General features: G+C 41.1%; 1 protein-coding gene across 1 annotated transcript in view; it reads left to right on the forward strand.

The window, feature by feature from the left end:
• The window catches only part of LOC135895989 (uncharacterized), a 152,642-nt gene extending 141,214 nt beyond the window's left edge, over positions 1 to 11,428 (forward strand). The window contains exons 3-4 of the transcript XR_010562533.2: positions 9,012 to 9,171; positions 10,994 to 11,428. The gene's annotated coding sequence lies outside the window, so the exon portion shown is untranslated. The remainder of the gene's footprint in view (positions 1 to 9,011; positions 9,172 to 10,993) is intronic.
• The last annotated feature ends 312 nt before the right edge of the window (positions 11,429 to 11,740 follow it).

The following is an 11,740-nucleotide window of genomic DNA, read 5'->3' on the forward strand; positions in this document are numbered from 1 at the left end:
GTTTACAGAGTCTCAAAAGTTCATGATATGCCAAATATATGACATGTTTCATGATTTTCCAAGGGACACTAGTTAATAAAATGGGGCGGTAGTCTTTGTTACCTGCTTTAAATACAAGAACGACCTTTTCCATTTTCTAATCATCCGTTAAGGCACCTGTAGACAACGACTGCTGCGAGAACTACAGAGTAAAACATGCCGCGGATATATGCTTACTATTCATGCATATTATTCATATATGCTTACTATTCATTAGGATCTTCGAGTTAATTTCGTCTACACTAAAAGAAGTACATAATTTTTTTTCAATGATTGACAGTATACCATCTATCGAAAACACAATGGGTGGCATATGCTCCTTGTTAAGGTCTCAGCAACGCTCACTGATCGCGAATGGTAATCACACTTTGAAGAAAGTTAACAACGAACCTCCATTAATGAACCCGACCAGAGAATGCAAGGTCAGAACCACGCCGTCATCCTACTACATCGACTACTACATCGACTGATACAACAGCACGCGTGCGTAGTCTGATCACCCATAAGATTCTACAAAAGGCAATCAGATTCTTGTACGGCAGACAAGGCCGCTACTACTCTCCTTTGGCACATACGCAGACGCCAACGCTACTACTTCTTGCTAAGATATACACGTGCGATAATGCCTTACAATGCTGCGATTACACCAGTTTTCGCGATTATAGTCTTGCAGATGATGTGACTGTCATCGATATATTACAAATTAATTTAATAGGTTCTCAGAAATGTGCGTTTCCGGTGATATCCATGACATACTGTCCTACAATGAAAACATTCTTAAAAGTTTTATTGAACGTTATGGTTTACTAAAAACAATAAAGCGAAACATGGACATTGAACACTTCGAGCGCAATGCTGTTAGAGTAAGCCCGAAACTTCCACAATGGTCACGGATAATTAAGACCTCAGTATAACACTATCAAGCAGGAACTTCATCAAGAATCAGATGCAGCTAATAATTTGTTTTTCTAGATTACTTTGCCTCATCTGATTAAAAGCAGCTCGCGAAAATTTTGAAGCTCGATTTCGCCAAATCTGCATAATATACTGTTCTTTCTTTTACACAAAGTGCCAATCAGTCAACCAGATCTTATAACTAAGGCTTTCAACAAATATTTTCAATCAAGGAGACACGTGATGATTGGGAAATTCCTTCTCGCGCTTCGGCTGCTGATGCATTCTGTCAAGTAGATAAGGTCACCATATCTCAACAAGGTGGGCTGGACCTTATTTTATGTGTTGATCAGACAAAACGTTTCTAGACCAGATAAAGTGAAAAATCTATTTCTTCATCGTTACGTTCTTTTGGCGAACGAATATATGACTTTAATCTTTGAAAAGTCATTCTTTACTTCCGTTATACCCTTATAATGGAAACGGGCAGAAGTTTTCAATGTATACAAATTCAAACAGAAGCAGGTTTTGCTGAATTATATACCGATGTCACTAACTTCACATGCATGTGAAGTTGGTACTTTGAAGTCATGTGAAGTTGGGTCCTCGTAGAACACACAATCTAAAAACAGATCACAATCTTTCTTAAATCTTCGGAAATCCAATAACATTTCCTGTAGTCCTGAGCATGGTTTTCGTTGGTGGTTTAGCACCATCACTCAGCTTACTGAATTCACACCTAAAATCAGTATTGTTTGGGACTTAGGCCACCAAGTAGATGCGCTGTTCACAAACTATTCAAAAGCCTTCGACACTGTAACTCATTATAGGCTATCGTATAAAGTCAACCTTGTCAATAATATTGATTTTTCTTGTAGTCTACGTTCTTTGAATTCATACAAATCTCAAAACGCATCAGTATCTCCCACTCTGCCGCAGCGCTTTATATATTTTTTTCGTCGATTAGAAGCACAGAATACTGGGCGAGTTGGCATTTTCTACCGACGAGGAACAGTACGACAAACAAGGGACGAGGAAAGTTTCAGCTGTGAATTGATTTATTGATTTGCTTCATCACAGTACAGTGTAACAGGAGGCGGAGGGATGACGGCTTGAGGGATCCTCCGCCCCCTTTCTGAACAATGGCAGCAGCTGAAGGACATCACAATATCACAGCACTATTTTTAATGTGGCACATTGCTTCACCTAAAGATCAAGCCATAAAGGAAAACTGAATACATAGTTTATACATAGCTTATACAACAAAGAAAACGGTTGCAATCTTCTGCACTTAAATAAATTGTCACAGTTTATACAACAAAAAGAGCCACTAATTCTGCGACACTTAAATGAGACACATGTATACCTTTGCTTGTCTAATGATTTAGAATTCGCGGAAGAGTACATCGAAGCATCTGAAAGCCATAATTAGTACGAAATTAAGGAATGATCCACATTTCTGTATTTCTTGTTTCATATGCTTTTTCCTTTAAGCAAAGATTCACCATCTCCATGAACAAAACGTTTCTGCGCTTGCGTCGCGCTTCTTCTTTTTTATTCAAGTACCCCAAGGTCCATGTGGGCATTACATATGGGTGTTAAAATAAATCAGTGATATTTACAGTAGACGCATTTAAACAGATAAGGGATGCTAAAATAAAAGAACACAAGCGGAAAAACAGGGAAGAAAAAACAACCGTGAGTGCAGTACAACGGCATATCCTAAACGTGGAAGATGCCTATAGGATTAAAATCGCTGAAGTTGAAGTTGAAGTTAAAGTTTATTTACCACATAAGTACACTGATGTATACAAGCGGTGGGGATGATGACAGAATAAAAGCTGCATAATGGCAGCTTCACTGGTCCCATCTCCTCGTGTTACACAAAATCAACGTTACTTGGTTACTTTATACAAGGAAAATGCTTGCTAAAAAAGGTACACATATCAGCAGATACTGCATGAAACAATGAAATAACACAACCAGAGAAAATTTTATGCAGTGCAAGGAACTCGGTGCTAACCTAAAACAAAGCGATTTGCGCAAGGAACATCGACATACGGTGAGCAAACAAAAAGTAAAATAAGAAAAAGGGCTACGAGGACACAGTGATGCCTATAACGAGTGAGCAAGAGATTCCTACGTGAGTACGTTAAAATAGTGTTTTAGGTTTGCTAGGAAATCAACATGACTTAGAGCGGATACGATTTCATTTGGTAACATAATACAGTGATATATTGCGAGAAAGAGGGTCGCGTCACTCAAGAAGTTAGTGCGCGCCAGAACGGGCTGCACTTTAAAGGAATGATAAAGGAATGAGGCGCGGGAAGATACAATGGGCGGGCATGATGTGGCATATGCCGAAAGACGACCTGCAGTGATAAACCTTGTGAAAATGGGAAATAAATCCTATCGTATTCGATTTTCTAGAGAGGGGATATTTAAATATATTTGAATGTTAGTGATGCTAGATGTTCGTGAGTAATTTTTTTTAATTAAGCGGGCTGCTTTGTTTTGAACTGACTTGAGCTTGTTTATGAGGTACGACTGAAGCGGGTTCCAAATAAAAGTCGCCTACTCCATTTTCGAACGAACCAGTGTCGTATAGGCTAATTCCATTTTCGAACGAACCAGTTTGGTACAGGCTAATAATTTAGTGCACTTGTTTGCCAAGTAAAGGTTACGCCTAATGTAGCCAAGGGTTTTACTTGCGCTGCTAGTAATCGCTTCGATGTGTTGATTCCATCTAAACATTTGAATATAAACAAATTCCCAAGTATTTTATTGTGTGTGCATGTGCAATACTAATGCTGTTCATCGAGTAATGGGTAAGCCTTGGGTTACTAGCTCTAGTGAAAGCTATAGCCTTAGTTTTTGAAACATTTATTTACATTTGCCACTGTTTACAATAGTCGGTAATTTTCGCGAGGTCAGATTGCAACGCGGCCATGCCGGAAGAGTTAATTATTCGTCTATAAACTAAGCAATCATCTGTAGCCTTATTGCCTTATTGAAGGTTATATTAGCCTTATTGTAGATTTAATAGTATTGCTGATGTCGTTGACGTATAGCAGGAATAAAATTGATCCCAATACAGAACCCTGCTACACCAGCACTGTTACCTATATGCTACATCCAATTCGCAGTCCTACCATATACATTAAAATAGCGATGTTTCAATAATAAACGGTTATGAGCTACCTTGTCAAAAGCCTTCGCAACATCAATAAATATGGCGTCTATTTGTGACGAGTCGCTAATAGCTTGGCACAGGTCAGACACTAGCTCGAATAACTGCGTTTCACATGAGCGACCCTGTTGGAAACCGTGTTGGTTAATGAAGAGAAGATTGTGTTCGGTTGGGTATTTCGTAATTGCTGATGATATAATGTGTTCTAATGCGATAATTTATAAAATAATGTAATATTATAGTGCTATAAAAATATAATACTCTAATAAGTTCTTTTACTATGGCAGCGTGCTCGGCCATACTCGTCGTATAAACCCGCTAATACTAATTCCATTTTGGTCAAACTTGGACTGTATAATGTTTTTATTTTCTTCAACAATGGAGTTGTGGAATATACTTGAAAGCGCTCTTCGTGCATTAACCACTGTTGGAATTTCGAAGTAATTACTGTGCTTTATTACATGCTAGTACGGACCATTTCTAACCCTGGTGGGTTTGTCAAGTAGCCATACTTGTCCTCTGTTACGCATTGCTATCCTTGAGTTTTTTTTTTTGCGGCGCTATGAGGTAAATCGCTTTCAAATTTGTTTCTATTTCCTTCGATAGTCCTCCACAATTGGTCAAGCATGCTTAGAGCAACGCCAACTTCGCTCTTCTGTCACGAGCCGTCTCAAAATGACGAAAAAAAAACCCAATTTTCATATGACGTGTACGCACCGATTATGCATGATTAGACCAAACAAAATAAAAACGTATCTTTCCGATTCTACGCCTTTCACACCATCCGCCTCCGCTATCGGTCAAAGTGTTTTCGGACCACGCCTACTTCGCCTCTCTCTCACGCGACGCCATAAAATCGCACAACTCACCGCATCAAAGTTACGTATTCGCACTAAAGATGCATTCATATGCCGAAGAAAAACTTTTTTTTTAACAGCCAGAGACTTCTCTGTTTCACAAGCAAGCTTGATGAAAACCCAGGCCCTGATGATAACATGCTCATCGATATTTCGAATACCGTTAAAGAAATTAAAGTTACCCAACTTTACCTGCACACTAGAATAGAAGTTAACTACGGCTTTTCGATATTGAAGACTCCCTTGCCTCGCTTAAACAGTGACAAACAAAAAATTCAGACTTGTGAAAGTTCAATCAGTGCCATGCAAAACAAAGTTTCACGTATGACCAGTAAAGTAGATGACTTGGAAAATAGGGGGCAACACTGTTATGTTTGGGCTAAAAGAAGAGGGGAACGAACCCACCACTCAGCTTCGACAAAAAAGTGGTCAATTATATTTTCAAGAGTTTACTAGGTGTCGACGTAAAATAAAGTCGAGCGTATTCACCGTGCTGGCCAAAGAAAACAGTAAATGGGCGCGTCCTGTCATATTGCCCTTCTCTGATTTCACAAAAAAGTTGGTACTTCTGCGCAAGTGCCGCAAACTTAAGGACGAAAGTGTTTCTGTTTCAGATTTACCAGCTATTTTCAGGGAGACAAGGAGCAAACTATGGCATTCATTTAAGTTTGACCGTGAAAAATGGAAAGAAAGTCTGTCTGTTTATGGTAAGCTTAAGATTAATAAAGCCGTGTACGTGAGGGATTCTGCTGAAAAGAGTAGGGTGAATTTCAAAGAACAGCAGAAACCCGGTTAGTGAAGTCACTGAGGGGTCCTCGTTGTGAATTGTTACGGCAGCAAGAAAAAAAAGAAACTGTTAACAATGCTTAATTTTAATACCAGAAGTATCACAAACAAAGAGGGTAAGGTAAAGAAACTGATTTTGCTCCTGATCTGGTGATCACAGAAACTTCGCTCAAACCTTTTATACATGATTTGGACATTTTCCCCTCCTCTTATTCAATTTTTCGCACTGATCACCGAAGTCATAGAGGCGCTGTCGCAGTATCTGTCAAACAGAGCCTATTTTCTTGTAAAAAAAAATCTGCATTGATAGTTATGAAACCCCTTGTTGTGCCATTGCCATCGATGATTCTTCCACACTAGTTGGTGACGTTTACATACAACCGGCTGCCCTGAGGAATATGCATTACAGCTGCATGACTACCTGAATGCGAATATAACTTAGTGCCAAAAAACCCCAACGACTGCCCCCGTGGTACGATTTCAGTCAGTTATGTGACTGCACACTAATGAATTTGAAGAAAAGAGACACCCCACACGAACGCATTACACAAGAATTCCGTACCCTTCAGGGCAAATATCAAAATAACATGGAATTCTACACTGATGGCTCTCAAACAAAAGAACACATAGGTGTAGGTGCCGTAACGGAAAATTCGGAAAGAAGTATTCGTCAACCAAAACATGCCTCTTTTTTCACTGCTGAAGTTTATGCTGTAGGGGTTGTTGTTAAGAAGATTATCACTGGCAAACACAAAAATAGCATATACACTGATTCCTTAAGTACACTGAACGCTCTACATCTCAAATCTGAGTTTCAACCCCTGCTAGGTGATATACTAAGCATGTTCGCACTTAACAAATACAGGAGATCAGTTTGTTTCTGCTGGGTACCAAGCCATGTTGGGATACCGGGTAACGAAGCAGCTGATAGATATGCATCGATGGCAGCGTACAAAGGCATAATAAACACTACGCTTCCATATAAAGATAGTATCTGTGCGATTAGGAAGGCCTTAACGTCAAAGTGGCAACACGAATGGGACCATTGTACAGACAACGAGCTACATCTCACTAAACCCGTACTTGTGGAGTGGAAGTGTAATCACCAGGAGCGGTTCTTTGAAGTAGCTTAATGCCGACTGCGCATTGGACACACTCACCTCACACACAATTATTTGCTTACAAAAGAAGACGTACCAACATGCGAGAAATCACAAGAACCACTAACCGTTATTTATATATTGCTCACGTGCACACATATTGAAGTACAAAGCCGAAACCTTTTGAACAACCTATATCAAATAAACATACCTTTACATCCTGCCTAAATTTTAGCCGATGATTCAACAGTCCCATTACCTGACATGCGCAAATTCATAGACGACACTGGCTTTTTACACAAAATATAGATTAACACAGCCTTTCTCCACTCAAATGGTACTATAAGCACATCGTGTTTGGCGCAGCATAGCCTTAGCCGCTTTTACGCCACTAAACCACATTTAACTAACTCAGCGCAATAAATTATTATTAACTGGCGATTTTAGCCTACCGCGAATAGACTGGACTAATCTGACAGTTGGGAATAAGGCAACTGCAAACTGTGAAGCACTTTTAAATAAGGTGTTTAGCTTCGAGCCGACCGAGCTTCTTACACAACCAATTCGCGCACTTAGGAAGTGGTTTCACCGTTGTTGCATCTTCTTTTGTGTGTCTCATACTTCAACTCCAGAGCTTAATATTGAGGATGGAATATTTGATCCCAAAATGCTGTCGTTAACATTTGAATGATAGATAAATACCCCAGAAATGGTAGTGTTATATGGCGTATTCGTATTAAAGAGTTTAACAGGACCAATGATGAAAGCGTTCTTGATTACACCGAGGACCTATCCGTCGCTTTTTTCTCAGTTAATTCAGCAGACGACAACGACATTTGGATCAAACTCAGGGCAACGATTATATACTGCGAGGCAACTTTTATTTAAAAAAAACTGAGAAGAGTAAAATGCGAGACTCCGTGGAATATTCGAGATATAATTCGTCTTAAAAGGCGATTGCAAAGAATGCGTAGACGCAAAAGTAATGCCACATACATAAGTTTACTTTTGCTTAAAATAAAGACAAAGCTTAAATGGTGCCAAAGATCTTTTTCTTTTAATGCACACACACACGTTATGTTACGTCAACCACAGAAATGATGACGATAACCATCGAGAGCGGACAGTCCGTTATCGAAGCTAGAGATCACAAATCATGCAGTAGAAGACACGCGTACCATTGTAACTTCATTTATCTCGTATTTCCTATCTGTATTCGCTCTTGCTGCCACAACAAATGTTGACGTATAAACACCGCGCTCATTTATGACCCCTGTGCAGATAACAAAACCTGACCTCTTGAACTTGCTGTATACTTATTGAAGTGAAAAAGGTCGCTGGCACAGAAAACCAGTTTCTGGTGGTGGTGGTGGTGGTGGTGGTGGTGGTGGTGGTGGTACGGAGTTGTAGCAACAGGCGAGTTTAGCCTGGTGATCAAGGCTGGTAATTGCTCCGCCAGAGCATCTCTTATAGATTCACTGGGGTGTTTCGCCACATTTGCATCAGATAAGTCTATCTTAAGAACACAATAAGCAGGCATGAAGTTTCTTTGCGGGCTATAACTGATCCTTCGGGCAACAAAAGGCGTTGCAAGCACGCGTGCAGAAGGTCATTTTGTTGCGGATTTTCCAGGAAAGCATCCCTTTCATTTTGGAATTTCGAGCACGATAACAGACAGTGTTCAATGTCTCCTGTCTCGTCGCATGTCGTGCAGTTTGGAGAATTTATATGTCCCGTACTAAATAACCAATCTGGTGTACTAGCAGATCCTGTCCTTATTCGATAAAGAAGTGAGGCTTCCTCTCGACGAAATCTCTTGGTTAGGAATGACATATGGCGTGAAACCCAAAGAGACCCAAAGTGATTTCGAATGTCAGATTTTTTAACTTGGTTATTCTTTGGGCCCTTGGCTTTGGGAGGGTGATGGAGCGCTGCGTATGCAAGAGCATCAGCTTTTTCGTTGCCAGCAATGCGAATGGGGGAGGGACTCTACTGACACTTTACTGTGAAGCCGAGTTCTTTCTCGAGTGCTAGGGGTTTGTGCGGAAACATGATGAATGGTATACCACCGTAGAGTGGCAATGTGGCCTTTGAGTACGTAAGGAGGTACACATTCTGTGGAGGCAATGTATTTAATTTGCGCAGATCAGGGGCTATTGTCACGCCTCCCACAACCTGTCGATGAAGCTATACAGTCCAGAGGGCCAGACCACGCATATCTCAGAGAGGGAGTATAGAATGCAGCTACACAGCGGTCTTCGTCTACTTTGACAGAACCATCTTTGTTTACTTGGAGGTGATTCGGGTAAGTTGTGTTCAAATGTTCCCTAACTAGTGACTTGGCTTCTGCAGCTGGAATGCAGCTCTTTGACTGCAGTCCTGGTATCTACTCGAATGTCCTGGATGGGCTTGCCTTTTTCATCTGTCTCGAGCAGTTCAATCCTAAGACTCGAAGTGTGTTGGGTGCTGCATAAAAATGCGAGTGTGGCCTGTTAGATACACGGCGAAGACTCACTGAAACGTAGTAGCTGGGTCATGAGAGTCTGGGAAGTCGGAAACCGCAAAGGTCGTGATTCAGCTTCGTAGATCACTTTTTTGTTTGATGCCAGCTGAAGGACTCCCAATCACCAGTCTTTCAAAAGATACGCAGAACAGCTTGTGCCATTCATGCATGCCATTTTCGCAGTGTCACTAGATACGAGTGCTCTTCGTGTGAGCTGGCTATGCTCAGAAGTACTACCTATTCACAATGACGGTGACAATCTATTGGTAGAGACTTAGCGGCCCGCATCCTTTACGTGTAGTTCCAAAATATTCGAACATTTCATCAATAAAGAAATAATAAGCTTTTTACACCCGGCATCACAGATTTCGTAAAGGTTTCTCAAATGTAACCCAGTTGCTTTAAATTACGCGTGACTTCGCTATGATAACTAAATACGCCTTGGAAACCGATGCAATTTTTGATAATATTGCAAAGGCTTTCTATCGTGTCTTTCATTGCAGGTTAATTGAAATGTTACAATTAATAGGTATTCATCCCAAAATAATCACTTGGATTCAAGCGTACCTTCCTAAAAGAATGCAGTATGTTTCAATAAACAATGTTTATTTTGTTCATCTTAAGCTTTTATGAAGCATCCTATAGAGATCGATTTTAGGACCTTTATTTTTCTTTATTTATGTTACTGATATTTATTCATGTGCAGATCCAGTGGTCACACTGACGTTATTCGCCGATGATAGCTGATCTACACCGCTGTGCGCAGCGTCATGTAGCAGGAAAGGCTCAATTCTTCATTGCAAAAAAAAAAATTGCTTGCTTGTCTTCGGCTTAGTACATGTTAATAAACATCAAGAAAACAAAGTTTCTCAGTGTAAGTACAAAAAAAGTGCCTCTCGTGTTTAGTTGGCAATTATCAAGCATTAATATAACATAAGTGCTGCAACTCAAGTATTACAGTGTCACCAGTTACACAGAATCTAAAATAGGCCCAGCATATTGAGACTACATGCACCAAGGCATCCAAACAGGATTTCCGCACCGGCCATGAAAAATGGCACCACTACACGTGAGAACAACAGCGTACACGACTTCAGTAAAGCCCATTCTTGAATATGCAAGGTTATTCGGGATGTCAGCCAAGCTTAGCACATTGAAGTCTGTCTTATCGAAAAACTCGAAAAGCGGGCAAAATAGAGCGCTAAGATTTATATATAGTAAACACTCCCGTGAAGTCAGTGCAACTAATTTACGTGCCAGGACATGCATCCCCATTTCGACGATGGAGCGGGATATTGCTGCAATGAGACCATTTTTTATTTAGTTTATCATCACGGTCGCATAACAAATTGACGAGGAAGAGTACCCGACGCCACTGTACCGGCATTCTGGTAGAAACAACCACAAGTGGATTCGACCGTTTATGGCACGGTGTATCATATATAGGAATTCTTTCTTTTCCAAAGCAATTGAATTGTGGAATGCGCTATCAAAAAATTACCAACCTTTCGCCTACCGGAAAGTGAGGGTAAGCGAAGCTAGCCTTTCGTGCACCTGACCTTCGTCACGGTTAAGTAACCCAGAGGTAACGGTGCTGGATTGTTTTGGCCTCCCGCTCCCTCAGATCGGGTTCTTCTCGTTGCTGTCGGATTGCCTTGGCTCGGGCGACTCTAACGGCTGGATTGGTGCTCCGATGGTGAGCCCTTTCACGGGCAAGTTCTCGCCGCCGCTCGTCGAATGCTGCCCGTTCCGCGGGGAAACACACAATGCCTGACCGTCTCATCCATTTTCCGAGACTGAACTGAACAGAAACAGAGCCGACGCAGCACATGCGATACCCTTTTCTGCCTTTTTACTCCCCGGCTGACGCGAAACGGCTCTGATTGGTAGCGCGCGTGGCGTAAGCGCGCGCCTATGCACCTGGAAACCTTGCTAATAACTCACGCTCCGGGGCAGTTGTCAACTCCAAACCGACCCTTCTCTAGTAGGATGTTCTTGAGCTCTAGTTGGTTCATGCTTTACGGAAGGTTAAACCTGCGCGAACAAAACAAGGACAAGCTGAAGGAACACAAAACATTGCGCTCGTGGTGTGTTGTGTGTCCCTACCGCTTGTCCTCGTTTTTTTGCGCAGTTTTAACCGCCCTTTCCCGTAGCCGCTCTGCTCTGGGAGCAACTGGGTTTTTGTATAAGTCTGCCACGGAAACTTGTAAGCCAGTACAAGCTTCGCTTGAATACTACTGTGAATTTCACTAATCCAATGTGTTTGTTCACCAAATTAAAATATTTCTTGAGTCATGACCTGATCGATGATATTGGTTCCTAGAGTGCTTCATTTCCATAACTTCATTTCCGCAAAGCGTGGTCAACTCAG

The sequence above is a fragment of the Dermacentor albipictus genome, chromosome 3, assembly GCF_038994185.2.
Source record: "Dermacentor albipictus isolate Rhodes 1998 colony chromosome 3, USDA_Dalb.pri_finalv2, whole genome shotgun sequence".
Taxonomy (NCBI): domain Eukaryota; kingdom Metazoa; phylum Arthropoda; class Arachnida; order Ixodida; family Ixodidae; genus Dermacentor; species Dermacentor albipictus.